At 47.8% G+C, this 6,993-nt stretch overlaps 1 long non-coding RNA gene across 1 annotated transcript; it reads left to right on the top strand.

Annotated features, from left to right (window-relative positions):
* The first annotated feature begins 2,613 nt into the window (after positions 1-2,613).
* Positions 2,614-6,771, top strand: LOC115387387 (uncharacterized). The gene is made up of 4 exons (XR_003931365.1): positions 2,614-2,903; positions 4,784-5,539; positions 5,675-5,819; positions 5,927-6,771. It is a non-coding gene; the product is annotated as an uncharacterized LOC115387387 (long non-coding RNA).
* The last annotated feature ends 222 nt before the right edge of the window (positions 6,772-6,993 follow it).

Here is a 6,993-nt window from a genome sequence, read left to right as displayed (position 1 = left end):
AATAAAAAGGGGACATTTTCACTTGTGACTTTATTGATTCGAGAACTCTTTCTGGTCTGAGTCGTTCCACAGACTCGATTCATTGACGACTCCACAAACAGCAGGGCTGCAAAACAAGCATGCTCCTGCTACTTTCCCCTCTGCTACTCCGTCACTGAGAAACCTGTCACTGCAGTGCAGTGGGGCATGTTTGAACCCATCGACACACCGAGGACACGTTCATGTATTGATCATGTTGATGTGGTATTATTAGGCAGAGGTAGGGAGCAGACCGTGGGCCTCAGCCTCACTGGTGCATCTGTACAGATATGCGTTTGTCTGCAGTCTTACAGACGACACAACACACACACCTATGACTCTGACCTTTAACCCTTCCATATGTGGGTCACACAGGACTGAACATTCAGCCATCAGGAGGCGAAGGCATTGAGTAGAGCTGCTTGACCCCAGAACGTCAAACTAAACCCCACCGGCTGCCTGCTTATGATCTCTACCCTCAACTATGGTCTCATTACTTCAAAAAACAAACGTCCAACAGAAGAGGCTCGTTCTAACACACACACACACACACACACACACACACACACACACACACACACACACACACACACACATACACACACACAAGTGAAAGTAAAGGATTCTCACAATAGCAAGTATGAGAGGGGAAGGAGGGGAAACTCCACTCGATGCTAATGCTCCTTTCAGCTACAGTGTTCTGTTTGCTCCTCTCACTGAAACACTGTGATTCTGACAAAATACACTGGTAACACTGACACTTTTTAAACAAATGAAGTTTTAATATCATTTTCAGACCATGAGTCAGTCAGTGCCTCTGGAATCCTTGGTCATTTTCGTCTTGCAGGCCGTATGTTTAACACGTGCAGTGCCTTCTGAATTTCCTCTGAAGAGAGTAACTGTAGCTTCCTGTTTATTCACACGTTCCACCGACATCTGTGTGGAGAGAAACTCAGCAGGTTTCACTATGAACCATTCAGTGGATGGAGGGTGATCTGAGGCAGAGATCTACCTGGAAACAGAATGCTGTGTGACTCAAGGCCTCAAACGGCTTCTTAGACCCCTCATCACATAACTCTCATTCTCACTGCAACATTCTCAGACTGCACTGATTTTCCACAAACTGTGATGAACATCAGGGCTCTGCGGCCTTTAGGAATCAAAAGAGACATTTCTGTGACTTTCCATCAAATGAATCTTAACTAAACATCTGGTTTCTGTAGTTTCACTCCTCTGCTGAGACGATGAGTCCTGACAGCTCTCAACGCTTATCTGAGACCACATGAAGACAAACCGTCCACTGGAGACTTTTCATGAAGTCACCGGGACGCTGTGACGATAAAGAAAAAGCTCCACCCAGGTAGGATTCTGTGTAGAAGGCATCTGATATGCACTGAGATATATCGGGGCTGAATGTGGCTGGAGAGGAATCTGACCAAGACCAGATGAAACAGGAACACGGTGTTTCTGTAAGGGAGACTGAGGACAGAAGCAACATCTTCAACAGCCTCTTTTCACCAAATGCTTTAAAACTGCATCCAAAATAGCAGCTGATGTTGGTGTGAACTGTGTTTCCTGATAGCTGACTGGTGAGCGATTGGCTGTAAAGGCAGTAATGGAAACCAGTGTTCCAGCTGACTCTCACTGTGCTATATCACATTACGACTGTATCTAATCGGTAAGAAAGTCTGATTGTACTTCAGGAGGATTTTTTTTCAATCTCCCCTCTTCGAAAAGCATCAGAAGAAACACAAAGAGACACGTTTTGCTGCATCTCCAGCACAGGTATTCTGTACCCAGGTGCTCCTGTCATGTGTGCAGCTCTGCATGCAGCTGTGTGGAAAAGTGAAGCGATCATCCAGATGAACCTGCACAACAGGCTCCAGAGGAGGGCTGGGCGCAGCATCTGTCCCTGACAGGTAGGAAGGAACAGGAAGTGTGACAGCACAGAGATCTGCCGCGCAGCGAGCAGCAGGGTGTTTGTGACGGACTCCAGGACACTTCCTCTGTAAACTCAGATGACTGAGCAATCGACATGTTAAACATGCTGAATGCAGACACTCTGTGGTTTCAATGACTTGGCCGCAGCACATTCGGAGGACATTGTCATTCAGAGATCAGGTGACCTCCTGGGAGGAGTCCTAGGAGCGTCTGCTTACTGCATGCTTCTGTGCCGACTGACCGTCAACCCACTGGAGCACATCTAAAAGACGATGATGATGTCTTCAGTGACGGGGGGTACAGACGGAGGGCAACGGGAGCCTGCATGATTCCATCAAATCACTGTTGAAGAAACCATTTTAAAGAAAACATTTGTTTCTGCCAACCTGTGCACCTCACAGGGGTCCGGGCGCTGCCCGCAGGAAGCTGTTCTCTCCTGAGTAAGGGGCTCTATTTTCGAGGCGAGGTGCAGGGTGGCGAAGGGCGGCACAGTGGTGACTTCGAGAGACGCGACACCGTTTGAAGCCAAAAATGGTATTTTTGTTGATCAGTCAGCTCCGCTTGTGCCAAGATGGGAGTGGCAGCGCACCAGGGGGAGGGGTTGACAGATCCAGCTAGCGCAGTCACAATTTTGTACCAAAACACTGAGCAGAAGATGCCCTGAAAGCTCAGCACCTCCAACCTGATCTGCTCTCGGCGCTGGCGGAGCGCCTGGTCGAGTGGTGATCCTGCCGACAGGCGCAGTGCGCACACTTCACCACAACCTCACAGGATGGTTTCCAGAGTGTCAGTGGATTCTCTGTCGCATGTTGCGCGCTACACAGCCTAGCCTTACATCCATGTTGACCTGATGGAGGAGACATTACAGGACTGAAGACGGACAGAGGATGGAATGCAGAGCAGGGGGAGGACAGACCACCTGGCTGCACAGCTCCGTCCTGAATGTGAGTATTAGCCCACTGTTTAGACATGTTTTCATCGCAATCTACTCAGTCACATGAAAGATGCACAAAACCACCCTTGCAACAAATACATTTTATCTAAACGCGTCTCCTTCCTCTTCCTCCTCGCACGCTTGGACTGCTGGGTCTGATCCTGAGTCAGGAAGACTCTCAGCAGGGTGATAAGACGTCACGTTGGTGTTGATCGGGGCGGAGCTCAGAGTTCAGCATGTATTGCTAACACTCAAAGCTTTGTGTGTTTGCTGTGTGTAGAGTCATCAGTACACTGAGGATGACACACTGTTTTGGGGACTCGCGTGGGACTCGCGAAGCAGCTGACAGGAACCGGCGGGCCAAGCAAACTGCAGCCCGAGCGGTTGTGGAGGCAAAACCGTGGTTCTGGGAGGAGTTCTGGAGGCCCTGGAGGAGGACTACTGGTCGGCCTCGAAGAAATTCTGGCAAACTATCCGGCGCCTCAGAAGGGAAAAGCAGGTCTGGCCTCATTGAACCTGGACCATCATGCACTGGGCCGGTTTGCAGACGAGTGTGAAGCAATGCGGATGAGGATCAGCACCTCCAAATCTGAGGCCATGGTCCTCGACTGAAAGAAAGTGGCCTGCCCTCTCCAGGTCAGCGGAGAGATGTTGCCCCAAGTGGAGGAGTTCAATGTCTTGGGGTTTTGTTCACGAGTGGGGGAAGGATGGAGGTGGGATTGACAGGCGATCCGGTGCAGCAGCTGCAGCGATGCAGTCGTTGTATCGGTCTGTCGTGGTGAAGAAGGAGCTGAGCTGAAAGGTGAAGCTCTTTATTTACCGTCAATCTACGCCCCCACCATCACCTATGGCCATGATCCTGGATGCAAGCGGCTGAAATGAGCTTCCTCCGTAGGGGGGCTGGGCTCCCTCAGAGACAGGGGGAGGAGCTCAGTCACCAGGGAGGAGCTGGGAGTAGAGCCGCTACTCCTCCACTTCCAGAGGAGCAGTGAGGAGGCTCAGCACCTCTTCAGGACGCCTCCTGGACGCCTCCCTGGGGAGGAGTTCCGGCCATGTCCCTCTGTAAGGAGGCCCCGGGGAAGACCCAGGACACGCTGGAGAGACTATGGCCGTTTCTCAATACGCGTTCTTCTCTGTACTTGTGAACTCACGGAGTCGTGAAACGTCATCAGTCAGAGACGAAGCACTGTTTCAACTGAAAGTATCTCACCAGGTACGCAGGAAATACCCAGACTAACTCCGCCCACTTTTCCAAGTCTGCATCGAACATGGACTTAAGAAGCGAAATTACCCAGAATGCATTTTGCAAGACATGACGGAGTAATAAACAGGCAGCGATGAGTAAAAAAACTCTGGAATATTAACATTATATAACAGAACATATGTTTCAACAGTTTTTATAGAGAATATATCTGTTTAGAATGTTGATAGATAGATAGATAGATAGATAGATAGATAGATAGATAGATAGATAGATAGATAGATGGGTCTTTATTATCCCGTGAAGGGAAATTTGTTTCCACAGCCTTTCATGTCAGTTCAAGATGTTATGGACACCATCACACACACCACAAGTAAGACAGTACAGTACGACAATTACAAAAACAGAGAATATACAACAAACAACAACAAACAACATTTAACATAGACTGGCAGTAAGTCAGCGAGGTACCTTGTTCAGTACAGCAATAGCAGATGGAACAAAACTCTTGTTAAAACGGGGCCGTCTACATTTAAGAGTCCGATGTCTGCGCCCGGAGGGGAGGAGCTGGAGGAGGTTATGAAGAGGGTGATCTGTGTCTGAAACTATTGATTTGGCAAGCCGGGCTATGACATGGGGTCGGTCTCTCCACATCAAGCTTATTTTAATATTTGTTCCTACGATTTCAGACATTTGAGGACCGGATGGCGGACCGAGGTGACCTGAGGTGACCCGAGGTGACCCGAGGTGACCTGAGGTGACCTGAGGTGACCCGAGGTGACCCGAGGTGACCCGAGGTGACCCGAGGTGACCTGAGGTGACCCGAGGTGACCCGAGGTGACCTGAGGTGACCTGAGGTGACCCGAGGTGACCCGAGGTGACCCGAGGTGACCCGAGGTGAGCCGGCGCTCAGCTTCTTCATGCCGCCTGCAGCAGGCTGTGATTCTCTGCTGTGACTAAACAAGAGATACGGATCGTTTTGTGTGAATCCAACAGTGTCTGGGTCCAGTTTAACCTGTTTCAGAGTAAATCTGCACAGCTGAAGGAAAAGTTCATGTTTAAAGCTGTTTAACTTAACTTTAATGTTTAAAAGAAGAGCTGAATGTTAATATTGACCATAAAGTTCAGTCTCAGTGGTGTAAATGTCTTCTGCTCGTTATACTGCTGAATGTTGTGCATTCAGACTAAAACCATTAACTATTTCAATCTAGGGACCACTGAGGAACCAGAACCTGGTCCAGAGGTGATCTGCAGCCAGATGTGGATGGAGGGAGGTTTGTTTTTCAATGCTTGAATTAATGCACGTATGAATAACTTACTGAGTTGTTAGTGTGTGATTCTTTTTGATTTTTGTTTTTTTGTCCTCCTTTGGGACCTCTTCAGGGTTGGATGTGATGAAAACAAACTGAAGATAAAAGAGGCATCACCTGAAGGCCTGATCCAAGGTATCAGACCTGTTGCTTTACTTTGAATGACACCAGAGATGCTTCCTGTGACTGATATATTGTGATCTTATAGTAAGAATTCACTGTGGAAATGTTTATGTTTCTGATTATTGAGATAAAGCTTCTTCCTTCCAGCAGGTTGTCAGTCTGGTGTCATAAAGTCTCCTGGGTGCTGCAGGCCTGAGTCTCCACCTCCACCCAGCAGAAACCCAGCTGGTGGAGACAGGACCAGCTGGTTCATGAGGGATTTGAGCAGGACCAGGGCCTCATCACATCCCAGGTTGTCAATAGAGACATCAGTAAACCTCCTTTGGCATCACAAACACCCTGCAGTATGATGGAGGGAAAAGTTCTGTTTATGAAACAGATGTTTCTGTGGCTCTACAGGAGGAGGAATTCTGACGTGGCTCCATCAACGACTCCAGCAGGATGTAGAAAAGCCTGATGGACCAGAGAGAAAAGCTCCAGGCTCTTCCACCTGCTCCTGTCTGGAAGTGGATCACTCTGAGATGATGCTCATCAGTTCATCCACAACACTGAGGACGGTCTAGCAGAACCCTGCCAGAACCAGACCGGAGCTCCTGACTCCATCCAGGGGCTTTTTCCTGGAGCAGCATCTGTAACAGTATTACAGTGTTCTCCCTGGAGAACCCTGAGCACTGGAGTCACATGACCTCTGGAGAAACCTGAAGACTGGAGTCACATCGCCTCCAGGATCGACATCTTATCATTGATCTGTGCATATTGCTGTTGTTGTTCCTGGTGAATAAAAGACAGAACTATAGAATTTTTAAAAACATGTCATTTTTTAAAGTTTCTAAAGTTTCTAACTTATTTTTGATTTTACTCTTGAAGGTTCTGTTGAAGTTTGTTAAATAAAGCTCCCTGGACTCAGTGGCTGCTTTCAAAAAACATTTAATTATCATATCTGTTCCAAAAAGCATTTTAGACCAAACCAGCACAGCGTTGTCTTGACTGTACTATGTATTATGTACTGTCTATATGATATCTTATCTCTCTGATCTTATGTACTGTGCCTTGTTTATACGATCTCTTATGCATCATGCTCTGTTTATATGATCTTTTATCCTAATATCTTGATCTTAAATGACTCTTGTGCCACTGTGAAGCACTTTGTGACGGTTGCTCTGTGAAAAGCGCCGCACAAGTAAATTTTACTTACTTACTTACTTACTTGCTTACTTACTATTAACATAATTCAGCTGTTCATTGTCCAGGTAACTTGGATAAATAAAGTTAATACCAATTCTGTTGAGTTAATTCAACTTGAAACCACTTCACACTCAAATTCTGCATTTCTCCAAACTGATTACAAATGTGTGTATTTGTACTTGGACGTTCCTCCATCAGTGCGCGCGGTGCCTGCAGTAGCCGCCGGTGTCCTGCAGATGGCGGTAGAGGCGCAGTGAGCGCCGCGGCTGGCGGCTGGAACA

Source organism: Salarias fasciatus, chromosome 4 (assembly GCF_902148845.1).
Source record: "Salarias fasciatus chromosome 4, fSalaFa1.1, whole genome shotgun sequence".
Classification (NCBI taxonomy): Eukaryota; Metazoa; Chordata; class Actinopteri; order Blenniiformes; family Blenniidae; genus Salarias; species Salarias fasciatus.
This window is presented reverse-complemented; position numbering and strand designations above follow the sequence as displayed.